This window comes from Piliocolobus tephrosceles, chromosome 2 (assembly GCF_002776525.5).
Source record: "Piliocolobus tephrosceles isolate RC106 chromosome 2, ASM277652v3, whole genome shotgun sequence".
Taxonomy (NCBI): Eukaryota; Metazoa; Chordata; class Mammalia; order Primates; family Cercopithecidae; genus Piliocolobus; species Piliocolobus tephrosceles.
The window spans coordinates 51,916,082-51,929,670 of record NC_045435.1 but is presented as its reverse complement, the minus strand read 5'-3'; the positions used below and the strand labels follow the sequence as shown (position 1 = coordinate 51,929,670).

Below are 13,589 nucleotides of genomic sequence, written 5' to 3'. Positions count from 1 at the left end.
CGACAGCATGACGGATGCTCCCAATGCCTCCCATGGCCTGGACCCCTCCCTTTTTCTTCCTCCTCCTCCCAGGCCCTAGGGAGAAGCAGCTGTGCCCCTCTTCTAACCTCAAGGCCCCAGAAAGAAAAACAAATAGGGCAGGATCTTCGTTCCACCCCAGACCCGGAGATGTCTCTGGGTACTAATTTCCTTCTGTGGCCGGGACGTGGGCAGCTCAGCTAACCCTCAGGCCACAGCTGCAACGGTTGCCCAAACCAACTTCACCTCCCTTGCTGCACTGACAGTCCTCTGAGGCCCTGCCCTTCTTACCTGACCCCTTCCTCCCCCAAGTCCCCCGTTCAGTTAATACAAGCCTCTGTCCTTCTGAGTTTCCAATCGAACAAGATCCATCCACCCACACCAAGGCTTCAGGACACCATCTCGTCTTGATGCACACAGTCCCAGCTGCCTGGGTCACTCCTCTGGGGGTTGGGAGGAGGATTGACTCCTGCCAGTGTATCCCCTTCCTACTCTCTTGTGTAATTTCTAGTTGTTTCAAGTATGTTAGGTAGAGATGTGCACCTGGATGAGATGCGCAGGTACCACCGAGGCTACCAGTCTAGGTTGTGGAATCAGGCATACCTGAGTTTGAAGCCTGGCTCTGCCTCTTCCTAGAAAAGCAACCTTGGGCAAGTTATTTATCCTTGCTTAGTCTCCATTTTTTTCATCTGGAAAGTAGAGGTAATAATAGGCATCAAAGGGTTTAACTTAGTTCTTGGCACTTAGTAAGCACCTGGCAAATGTTATTGATGCTGCTGATGTTGAAAATGTCATCAGATGCCATCACCAATGGATGCCTGGTGGTTACAGCCACATGATAAAATAGAGTAAGGTCACAACAAGAAGTCGACTATTTAGTTCTCATTCCTGCACCTGCTCTTCACTCTCCCGAAGGTTTTGCCTTCTCATCTGCACAATGGGTATAACAGCTCTTCCAGGCCTCTCTCACAAGGAGACTGAGAGAATCAACTGAGGGCATAATACCTAACAATGTCATCGCCACAGAGTGTTACAGTTTGCAACACACTTTCAAAGCACCATGTTGGCCTTCGTAAGACCTGACTGTGAAGATGTGGAGGACAAGTGACTAGCCCAGGGCCACACAGCTACCGAGTAGCAGAATCAAGGCTTGCAGACCCACTTTGGGCTGTCCTGTTCAGTGCTGTGTCCCTGAGGTCCAGCACAGGGCCAGGTACCCGGTAAATACTCGAGTTCTCTTTCTCTACAGAGCCACACTGCCTCCCAGGCTGCAGCGTGCTAGGCTAACACTTCTGGGGCATCCCCATTGTACTCAGCACAGTGCAGGGACACATGAAGTGTTAGAAGGAACTCCTGAATTGAACAGCACTCCAAGACATTCAGGAGAAAGGGAGGGACAGAATGACTTCTACCACCTTTCACAGCTGCCAAGTAGAGGTGTGGCCTGGGGAGGACACATTGTCAGTCACCTAGGCAGTGCAGGGAACAAGATAGAGGAGGGGACACCCAAGGCTCAGGAAGGACAAGTGGCCATTGCTAGGGAACTTTTAATATGCGGACTGCTGCCCTCAAGACAGGCTGTTTGGTTCCCATCCACAGAAAGACACGGAGAGTTAATAAGAGTTACAGCAGGGTGAGTGGGAAGCCACAGGAAGTGAAGTTGGGAGGAAGTTATTCTCAGCCTGTGTATTCCCCTTACCCGCTCCTCTCCCACCACTTTTCTTTTGGCTGCAGAAGCAGGCGACCGCATCGTGTACCCTCAACTACCAAGATGAACTCAGGGAGCAGGGTGGGGAGGGCAGGCCCAGAGGCTGACTTCAAGTCTGGTCCAGTTCCTGCAGGCAAGTTTCACCAAAGGAACCAGAGTAGAAGGCGTGGGCAAAAGCCGTACCCTGCAATCACACGAGAAACCCAAACACAAGCATCCTCTCTAAGTCCTACGTGTTCTTCAAACCCTCACTCAGACCTCATCTCCTCTGTGAATTGCCAGGGCAATTCCCAGAGAGCTTTACCCTGTCTGAATGCAGCCCCAAGAGCAGATCCCAGTTCCCATTGTAGATCCTGAGTTGCATACGGCATCAGGAGGCACCTGCCAGTACCTCCTGCAAATGCCAGCGAGTCTCTCCTCAGCGTCCCAAGTACAATGTCCGCCGGCTTTGCTAAATCATCTCTCAGCAACAAAAGCTCATGATGTCACAAGAAAGTCCAGCCCACTGGACAGCAGAAACTGTGTTCAGACAACAGATGTCTGGAGACACAGAGGCAACCGGGGGCAGTAGCAAAAAAAGTACAGGTGATTTGGAAGCAGGAAACCTGGCTTGCAACTCCAGTTCTGTGAAGCCTCAAGCAAAATCACTTCTTTAAATTTCAGTTTCCTCCTTTGTAAAATAAGGAGCATAATATACCTACACTTCTCAGGGCTGCTGAGAGAATCGAATGAAATTATGTGTGAAATGCACCGGCAAGTGTCACGTGCTGCACAGGTAGGTGGCATTATTCAAAGACTCAAGAAGGTAAACTTGAGACCCCAATAAATTCCCAACATGGGCCATTTCTTTGGTTTAAGGCATTGAAGGGCCAGCCAAATGGGAAGATAATGGTAATCGTTTTCTCTTGCTGGTGAAACAAATTTCTACAAACTTAGCTACTTAACACAACACAAGTTTATTATCTCACCGTTCCGTGGCTCAGAAGTCCAGGCTGACTCAGGGTTTTTTTGCTTAGAGTCTTATCAGGCTGAGCTCTTACTGGAAGATTCTAGGAAAAATCTGCTTCTTCATGAATGGTGGCTGTGGCAGAATCAAACTCCTTGCAATTGTAGGACTGAGGTTTCCTGGCTAGCTGCCAGCAGGGGGTGTCCTCTGCTCCTCAGGCCTCTCCAGTCTCTGTGCGTGGGACAAACATCTGAGAGCCAGGGAGGGTACAATGCATAACCTTCTGATTTTCCCTTCTGGTGCCCCCGCTCTTCTGGCTCCAGCCAGAGAAAGTTTTCTGTTTTGAAGGGCTCACATGATTAGACTGGGCCCACCAGATAATCCAGGATAATCTCCATCTTTTAAAATTGTTACAGGTTGCCCAGGCATGGTGACTCATGTCTATAATCCCAGCACTTTGGGAGGCCGAGGTGGGCAGATCACAAGGTCAGGAGATCGAGACCATCCCGGCTAACATGGTGAAATCCTGTCTCTACTAAAAATAAAAAAAAAAAAAAAGAACCGGGCGTGGTGGTGGGTGCCCGCAGTCCCAGCTACTGGGGAGGCTGAGGCAGGAGAATGGCATGAACCTGGGAGGCGGAGCTTGCAGTGAGTGGAGATTGTGCCACTGCACTCCAACCTGGGCAACAGAGCGAGACTCCGTCTCAAAAAAAAAAAAAAAAAAAATTGTTGTAGGTTGAACTGTAACCCTCCAAAGAGGTAGACTGGAATCCTCATCCCAATAACTCAAAATGTGACCTTTATTTTAAAAAGGGTCTTACATGGGCCGGAGGTGGTGGCTCACACCTGTAATCCCAGTGCTTTGGGAGGCCAAGGCAGGTGGATCACTTGAGGCCAGGAGTTCAAGACCAGCCTGGCCAACATGGTGAAATCCCATCTCTACTAAAAATAGAAAAAGTTAGCTGGGTATGGTGGCATGTGCCTCTAGTGCCATCTACTCAGGAGGCTGAGGCACAAGAATCACTTGAACCCAGGAGGCAGAGGTTGCAGTGAGCCACGATTGTGCCATTGTACTCTAGCCTGGGTGACAGAGCAAGACTCTGTCTCAAAAAACACAAACAAAAAAGTATCTACTAATTTGGGGGCATAAATTAATTAAATAAAATAAAAAATAAAAAGGGTCTTATAGAGGTCATCAAGTTAAAATGAGGTCATTAGGGCATGTCCTGATCCAATATGACTGATATCCTTGTAAAAAGGTGAAATTTGGACAGAGACACAGAGGGAAGGTGACGGGGAGACACCCAGTGGGGAAACAGCCATGGAACCAAAGCAAGGCATCTACAAGCCAAGGAACACCAGAAGCCAGAAAAGGCCAGGAAGGATTCTCCCCCAGAGCCAATAGGGAGAGCAAGGCCTTCCTGATACAGTGATTTCAGACGTCCACCCTCCAAAACCATGAGACCATACATTTCTGCGGGTATTAAGCCATCCAGTTTTTGATGCTGTGTTACAGCACTCCTGGGACATTAATACAAATATTTATTTTTTAATTTTTAAAATTTTCATTTATTTGTTTGTTTGATAGAGACAAGGTCTTGCTCTATCACCCATGCTGGAGTACAGTGGCACAGTCACAGCTCACTGCAGTCTTGAACTCTAGGGCTCAAGTGATCCTCCTGCCTCAGCCTCCCAAGTAGCTGGGACTACAACCATGTGCTACCACGCGTGGTTAATTTTTTAAAATATTTTTATAGAGATGGAGGTCTCACTGTGTTGCCCAGGCTGGTCTTGAACTCCTGGACTCAAATGATCCTCCCACCTCAGCCTCCCAAAGTGCTGGAAGTACAGGCGAGAGCCACCATGCCCAGCCCAAATACTTCAATTATATCTGCAAAGTCTTTTTTGTTGTGTGAAACAACATTCACAGGTTCACGGTATGTCTGGGGAAACATTCTTCTGTCTCCCAAACTTACCCAGTGACTATCAGTCCTCAACACTTTGGCATTATCAGACCCATTGAACAGAGGGAAGAGCCATCCACTGGGAATCTGAAAGAGGAGGCCCAGGAAGGGACCAGGAAAATGGCCACGTTGCAGAAACAGCTGATCTGATGCCACATTGTTATAAACAGCAGGCACAGTGCTGGCAGGGAAGAATGTGCACGGTGCAGCCACAATGCCTGGGTCAAACACTGCTTCTACCTCTTTGCACCTTACTGAGTCTCACATCTCTCTCCCTTTGTAAGCAGATTATAAATGTATACAATATCTAACTTCACAGAGATGCAAGAATTAAATGAGGTCATGAAAACATGGAATACCTGGCACTTACTAGAGAGCCTGGAATATAGTAGGTACTCAAGAAAACCTAGTCATTATAATTGCATATCTATTATACAGATGTTTAATTATGCATGTATAAAACATTGCACACATACACACGAGTCTGGGAGAATACACAGCACAATATTAACAGTGCTTACTTGGGGTAGATGGCAAAGGCTTTCAATTTTTATATATCTCTAGAATAATTTTATAGCAAGCATGCATTGCTTTTATAATTTAAAACTATTCTTAATTAAGAACACACGGCTCCCTAGGAAACTAGTTGAACATGTCCTTCCACATGGTTGCGTTATATATAGTACTAAAACACAAATTTGCTATCTCACTCACACACACACACACACACACACACACTATAATGTTCACCTAAAGACCTTCTCAGTCTCCCTAGCCTTAACCCCCAGCCCCGGCCCCTCAGCCCTGCAGCTGTACCCCGAGACGAAACTCAATCCTCTGCGGCTTGCCTCTTTTGTGGAGCCAGATGTAGCAGCGACTCCAGCCCTTCCCGGTTCTCAGCTTGCAAGCTCCTCGCCTCCTCTTGGAGCTGCGTTCTGAAAGGCTCTTTGTTGCTAGGCAGAATGCTTTTGGGGGCCCTTTGAAAAAAATACTCCCTGCAGACAATTCCATCTGCTCTCAGGAGTCCCCTCTGTAAAGGGGCTTAAGAAAGCAAAGGGCACCAAGCCAGGTGTCCCTGCATTGCCCACAGCCTCGACTTCCTCCCATTTCAATCAATCAATTAATATTGGGCAAGGTGAAGCCAGAGGCCATGGCAAGGAAGGAGCATGGTACTGCCCGGCACAGTCATGACCTTTAACAAAACCTGCTTCAATGAGTTGGAATGATTTTGTTTCACAGCATAGCATGGGGATTAGACATAGAGACTTTGCCTCAGACTGAATTTGAATCTGAACTGCCACAGTTACTAGCTGTGGGACCTTCAACACCAGGTGCTAAGGTCTTTTGTGGCTCAGTTTCTTCATCTGTCAAACAGAGATTTGACAGATGACCTCAAGGTTTTAATAGGAGGATGGAATCAACTATCCATGTAATCTCTTAGCATCCAAAGGAAACGCTGAGTAAATGGGTGTTGTTAATGTCATTATTATTATTAGAAACGCAGACACACATCCTGCCTTCAAGGTATTTATAGCCTAGAATGGGAATTAGGCAGAGCCACTTGGAAGTTCCATGAGGACTTGGCCACATTGTAAAAGGCATTTGGAGGCTAAGGGTCAAACAAATGGTAAAGAACAAAGTAGGTGCTTTACAGGCGAGATGAGAAGAGGGAGGTTATCCAATCCAGCCTGGCTCCTTATCCTTGCACTCCTCCTCCCAAGAGCCTCCCTCCCCCAGCTCCAGAACCATCCCATCAGGTATAAATCAGCTCAGAAGGTAAAAATCAGCTTGGACCCCACCCTGTGGCTTCCACAATGTAAACCCCAGTGCAGCAACTAGGATCCCATCTTGTTCCCAAGCCCTGGGCTGGATGTTATATTAGTCACCTCCCTAGTGTACCTTGTTCTTCCCATCCTCCCTTCCCAGACTAGGAGTTCAAGACCAGCCTGGCCAACATGGTAAAACCCCATCTCCAAAACTATAAAAAATTAGGGTCTTCCCACATGATTCCCAAGGGTTACAGGCCCCAGAGTCCCCTTGGCAGTATTCCATCCACCGACTGGGGCATCTGTGGTTTCACAATCACTACGGACCCCTTTGCCTACCTGGATTCCAACCTCCCATGGACAGGCTGCGTGCCCTTGGATACCATGCAAGGCGTTTTCCACATTAAGCCTCTCTATCCCCTACCCACCTGACCGAGGCCAGATTCCACCCCCTCGCACTAGCTACCCTGAGCTCCAAGAAGGGGCAGGGAGGATCAGGACTGGAGTGGTCAAAGAGGGGTTTCAGAGGAAGAAGGAGCCATCTGAGAACTGGACTGACTGGGAGAGAGGCATATCAATGGCACCCCTTTGTACGGGGGTGGGAGCACTGCACTGGATAAATGTTGAGAAGTCGTCGTTTTTTCTTTCTTTCCTTCTTTCTTTTTTTTTTTTTTTTTTTTTTTTTGGAGACAAGGTCTCACTCTGTCACCCAGGCTGGAGTGCAGTGGCAAGATTATAGCTCATGGCAACCTCAATCTCCTGGGCTCAATCAATCCTCCTGCTTCAGCTCCCCGCCTAGCTGGGACTACAGGCATGTGCTGCTCAAGTAACACTAATGCCTGACTAATTTTTTTTTTTTTTTTTTTTTTTTTTAAGAGACAAGGTCTTACTATGTTGCTCAGGCTGGTCTCAAACTCCTGGGCATAAGTGATCCTCCCACCTCGGCCTCCCAAAGTGCTATGATTACAGGCCTGAGCCACTGCGCCTGATTGAGATGTCTTGATGTACGAGATTAGAGGAAAGAAAGATTACAAACAGACTGTAATGAGCTTTGGATGCCAAGATTGATTGTTCCCCAAATGCTCCCAGGAGGATTTGGTGGAGAGGCCAGGAGTGGGCAGGCACACAGGGTTAGCAAGGATAACCTTGCTAAGTGTTGGGAAAGTTCCACTTTCCAACCAAACCCAGCAACTCAGCATTCTCCAACCGTGTCACCCCTTCAAACCCACAAACTATTATAAATACTTGCTAAAGCCCTTTTTGCTCATGCTACACCACACTAGTTATGCTACCTTAAAGAGCACCACATTGTCTCAAAGCTTGTTACCTTTGAACTTGGAGTCTCCTGCGCCTGGAAGGCTTTTCTCTGCCCTCTGCCTTCAAGATCTGACTTAACCTCCAGGGAAGCCTTATCTTTCTCTCCCAAAGAGAATCTGACGTTCTATGTTCTCACAGTACTCTGAATGTCCCTCTATTACAATATTTATCACACTGCCTTGTGATTACTTCCTGAGTAGTATAAATCTTTCTTTATTGTTACATTGTCGGCTCCTTAAGAATAGGGGTTCTGTATTATTCATTCTATAACAGCACCTGGGACGCTCAATAAATGCTTGCTGATAGTATTATCAATATCACCTTTTATGAAATGCCTACCACACGCTAAGGACTACCCTAAGTACTTGAGAAACAGAAACTTGTTTAATCCTCATGTAACTCACCAGTGAAGTATTACTTAGCCCATCTTGTAGACAGGGAACCTGACCTTCAGAGAACCTCAGCTAACTGTGAGATGAAAGAACGAACCAGCTTGAGCAGGTCAACTCCCGCCCTCCCCAAACCCTGCCACGTATGTCTGACCCCAGGAGTAATCATGCTGTGTCCTTAGGCAGTCCAGGGTAAATGTTTATTTCCAGTTATTGAAATCTACTCAGTTTGAGTCCACCAATCGATAAGCTGCTCTTGAATAAACATCAGGGGCATCTGCTGTTCTACAGAGGAACAGCTTGTCATTTCGCAGCACCAAAGCAAGGTTAATTAGCCCTTTCTATAGCCAGTGGGCACTGAAGTCTCCCCACATTCTTACTTTTCCTTCAGCAAAAAGTTTTTTGTTTTTTGTGTTTTTATTTTTATTTTTTTAATTATACTTTACATTCTGGGATACATGTGCAGAACATGCAGCTTTGTTACATAGGTGTATACATGCCATGATGGGTTGCTGCACCCATCAACCCATAATCTACATTAGGTATTTCTTCTAATGCTATCCCTCGCCTAGCCCCTCACCCCCCAACAGGCCCTGGTGTATGATATTCCCCTCCCTGTGTCCATGTGTTCTCATTGTTCAACTCCCTCTTATGAGTGAGAACATGCAGTGTTTGGTTTTCTGTTCTTGTGTTAGTTTGCCCTTCAGCAAAAAGTTTTAATGGTGATCTTTCTAAATGTGGCACATATGTACCATGGAATACTATGCAGTCATAAAGAAAGATGAGCTCATGTCCTTTGTAGGGACATGGATGAAGCTGGAAACCATCATTCTGAGCAAACTATCGCAAGAACAGAAAACCAAACACCGCATGTTCTCACTCATAGGTGGGAATTGAACAATGAGAACACATGGACACAAGGAGGGGAACATCATATGCCAGAGCCTGTTGTGGGGTTGGGGGAGTGGGGAGGGACAGCATTAGGAGATATATCTAATGTAAATGACGAGTTAACGGGTGCAGCACACCAACGTGGCACATGTATAAATATGTAAGAAACCTGCACATTGTGCACATGTACCCTAGAACTTAAAGTATAATAATAATAATTTTAAAAAAGAAAAAAAAAGTTGTAATGGTGATCTTTCTAAAAGGCAATGTGCCTCCAAGGTGAAGAGTTGCAGAGAGGGGGCACAGTCAGTGGACTAACTGAGGAAGGGGCAGGGTGGGATTTCATCACTGCTGTCCAGTAATTAAGGGCGAGTAGGGAAGAACTGTACCAACCCATGCCCAGACGCTGTGCTGAGTGCTCCACATCCTTTCTGTCTCCACACAGCACCTTCCACCTCTTCAAGGAAGCACAGTCTTTGCCAATCTCCTAATCACAAATCCAGCAGTCTTTCCCAGCCCTGGGCCTCTCCCCCTGGGAAGAACAGCTTAAGAAGCCAGCCACTGTCTCTTCCTGGCTGCCCCTCTGTGCACACCGCGAGCCCCCTTGGCTTCTATGAATCTAGACCCTACTGTGGCTTCATCTGTGTTGCTCCTTGCTGACAGGGCATACTCTGCCTCACTCTCCTGCCCTGCCTCCTGTTTTCCCTGCCAACCTCTTCAATCCACCAGGGTCCTACCCTCAGCCTCGATCTCATTTCACCGAACACTCATTCCCTGGGTGTCCCATACAAGGCCATGTACGATGTGACTTGTACCCATCAAAGACACTCTCAGAACACCCGCAATTCTTCATATTCCCCCTTGACATTGACTACAGAAACAGAAACCAGGTTCACAACAAATCCCCCAAACTCATTTAGCAAACAACCCTCTGCCAGAAGCCTATGGAATCAATAGATTTGGAATGCGACTCTGGTCCTAGACCCTTTCTGTGCCCATCCCAAATTAGAAGGAAGTAGGATGAGGGGGTGAGGGGAGAAAGAATACAAGACAGTGATCACAAAAAGCAAGGGTCTAGCTATACCCTTACCAAATGTGCATTTTTCTATGTGTACATTATACTTCAATAACACAGTTTTTTTTAAGAACCCAAATAAAACAAAAGGTTGACAACTGAAAAATTCATGACCAAGGTTAATAGCACGGATAATTGAAGCAGGAGAGAGATAACAGAAATACTAGTTCACCTTTTCTGTTCCTAATAATACCCAAGGGAAGACTGAGCAAGGAGAACCTTATGAATTAGGAGCAGGTAATCAGTGTGTCCATTTGTCATGTTACACAATTATAGGTCTTCAAACCAACTTTGGCAGAGAGTTGTAGACCTAGAGAGAAGGGCACGAAAGATAATCTAATCCACCTTTTCATTTTCTAGATGAGGAAACCAAGGCTGAGCGAGGAAAAGAGTCCTGTCTCTGCCCAGCAATCATCTGCCACATATGCCTTCTCCACCTTCTTATCCACTGAGAGAATGGACATGAAGAAAGCTGAATGGGGCCACACCAGGGCTAGGAGAGCTCAGATGGACTTTCTGATATTCCCTGGGCTGGAGAAAGCTCAGAGCAGCCTGACATGGCCAGTTGTACAAAGCATATTGCCTCTCTTTGGTGCCATATCTTTTTCCCTTTGATGTGTGATCACTTCATTCCCTCCTTGATTGCTTTTCAAAAGCAATCTAAATTAATGCGAACCCACAAAGGGCAAGGCTCTCTGTGAATAATTAGTGCATGATAATAAATGCAAATAGGGAAAGATGCAAAGTTGGCCTAAGAACTACTGCTCCCTGCTCCCCTGCCCAGCCTCTTCACATTGGGAATTCTCTTTACACTACTGAAGAAAGAATTTGAGGAAACTTGAGAAAGGGTGGTATTCCTAAGCAGACCACTGGGTTCATTAAAGGATGGCAGAAAGAAAAAACAGAAGCTAAAAGAATCAGACCAGTGACTGCTACAGGATCTCTGTCCTTTTTTTTTTTTTTGTATGTTCCACTGAAGACAAAACACTTGTCTAGATTTCTGACATTCAGAGGAAGACATATCATCACAGTCAAGAAGGAGCCACCATAATTTAGTCCTGTCCACTCAGGATTTTCTCCTACAAACCCTAAGCTCCAGTCAATCTTATCTCCTTTCTGCTCCTTGGCTAAATCAAATTAAAAAACAAATCCAAAGCCAGAGATAAATTGTGTTCAGACCTTCAGTAAAACTGTCTCGAATATTATGCAGAGAGAACTGGACAAACTGAGGTTCAGGCAATGTTCCAGCTGGTAAGGCAATCCCCTGCTTCTTCTCCATCAAATGGTTTGTCCCGAGTCCCTTCTGGAAGTCAGTTTCTATCTACTGTCATATTTAATGGGTAGAGCTGTATGGGAAGGAGATGAAGTGTCTGTGGAGCCTGAAAACTGGACTCCCCCAATCCCTTTATTTAAGATCATAGATGATTAGATCAATACAAGATTTGGGCAGGGACACACATCCAAACTACATCATCTCCCATGCACCCCACATTCCCTATGCTTCCTGTAATCCAGCGACAGAAAACAGATTTCAGCTCAAGTGCCTTCTAATCCATTTACAATGGCTGCCAGGAGGGCTATATTCAGAATAGTCTGAGAGCATGCCTGGGACCAGTAGGAAATGGGTGAGAAAATCCAGAAGTTTCATGTCCTTCACATCTCTGTCATTCCTGATTGAATCCACCCCTGTCATTTTCACTGTGGCTAAATTAAGGCCTTAGAGGAAGAATTGACACCCCGCATCACAGAGTAAATTGATAAAAAGGACCCAGCTCTCCCTGAATCTCCTATTTTCCTATAATCCAGAGTTTAAGACAGGGGATGGATCTAAGAGTACAGTCATAATACTATAACCATTTCTAAATGCTTACTATGTGCCAGGTACTATCCTAAGTGCTGTTCATGTATACTCGCATTTAATCCTGCCAGAACACTGAGAAATAATCATCTCTACTTAACAGGTGAAACTGACACACAAGAGTGGTCAAGTAACCCATCCAATATCCCAGGACCAGTAAGTGACAAAGTAGAGACTGACACGTGGCAAGAAAAGAACAGAACTAGGTCTAGAAACATCCTCACACAAGCAGTGGAAGATTCTGGTAATTTCACCAACACATACAAAGTCCATTCGCATTGGAAAAATAACCCATGAAGGCCCAGTGATCTTTTCAGCCCTGGTGATGTCAAAGGCTGCAGAATAAGGAGTGGAAAGTCCTAGTTACCATGACAGGAAGCACCAGTGAGTGATTTAGAAGGCAGGAGATGAGAACAGGTAATTCAGCAGGACTCAGGTAGGACGCTGTGCTCTTGGCATGAACAGATAGGTTTCACCATGATCTCGAGTATGACAGGTTGGCCCCAAAAGGTCCCATTTTCCTCAATAGATTCCCTAAAACTGAAAATGTAGTATAATGGAATATCACCAGCTGGCTCCAATCCCTAGGGCTTGCTGTTTCAGAAAAGAAAGAGGTGCCCATCGATGTATTTATAGGCTTAAAGCTGGCATGCACTGAAGCTACCTGGGGTTACTCGACAAATGTTTTAGTGCACATTTTCTCCATCTTTTTGTTTCATTAGGTTTTAGTCAGCCAGTTATTTGGGGCCTGAATTAGGATTTCACACACATTCAGAGCGAAATGACAAAACAAACAAAGAAGCCCTGCGACGAAAACAGAACTTGGAGTCAGCAGCTCGGTAAGGGTGGCCCCCTGAAAACAACTCCTGTGTGGGATCAAAGGAAAGTCAAGTGGTATATCACATCCCAGGGCTGGGGAGCCCCACTGCCTTGAGCTCAGCCAGTCACCCCTTTGTTCCATGACCTTGGCCTGGAAAGCTCCTCCCTCCTATCCCTGAGCAAAATCCTAGAGTTCCTTCAAGTCCTGGCCCAAATGTCAACTTCTTTGGGAAGTCTTCCCTTACTCCATCCCTACCCCACCTCTTCTTCCTACAAAAGGAAAAAAGAAGTTTCTCCTCTCCCTCCTCCACACTCTGTCCTCAGTTCCCAGCCCATCCCACAAGTCTCTGGAGGCTGGGAGAGCACAGGTGTGGAGTCACCCTCATTCACCACCTTAGAGAGACTGGAACAACATCAGCAGCCCTGGGGAAGCAAACCCAGGCCCAAGCACTATGGTCTCCCGGACTATGATGATTTGCACACAGAAAGCATTGGAAAGAAAAAGCTGAAAAGGAATATGCTGCCCAAATTTCTCTAGCATGAGCAAGTATTGCTTTTATCATTGGAAAAACATAAAATAAACATTTTAATGGACTGCATATTTCTCATGCTAAAGGAGCTAATAGTGTTTCCTATTGTGTGGAAAATAGATCTGAACCCACCCACAGGATGCTGAAGAATCCACAAATTACAGCAGGCATCGACAGTGCCTGGGTACACGGGAAGGAGGAAACTCAGCCTGCCTGGGGCATCAGGGAAGGCTCCACACAGGAGGGGATGAGTGAGAGCTCTCCAGTTAGACTAGGGAAGATGAGGCAGAAGGAAATTCCAGGCAGAA

The 13,589-nt window shown here is 46.2% G+C and overlaps 1 protein-coding gene across 1 annotated transcript in view; it reads right to left on the bottom strand.

The window, feature by feature from the left end:
- SRGAP3 (SLIT-ROBO Rho GTPase activating protein 3) overlaps positions 1-13,589 on the bottom strand; it is a 266,271-nt gene that overhangs the window by 195,572 nt on the left and 57,110 nt on the right. The window lies entirely within an intron of this gene.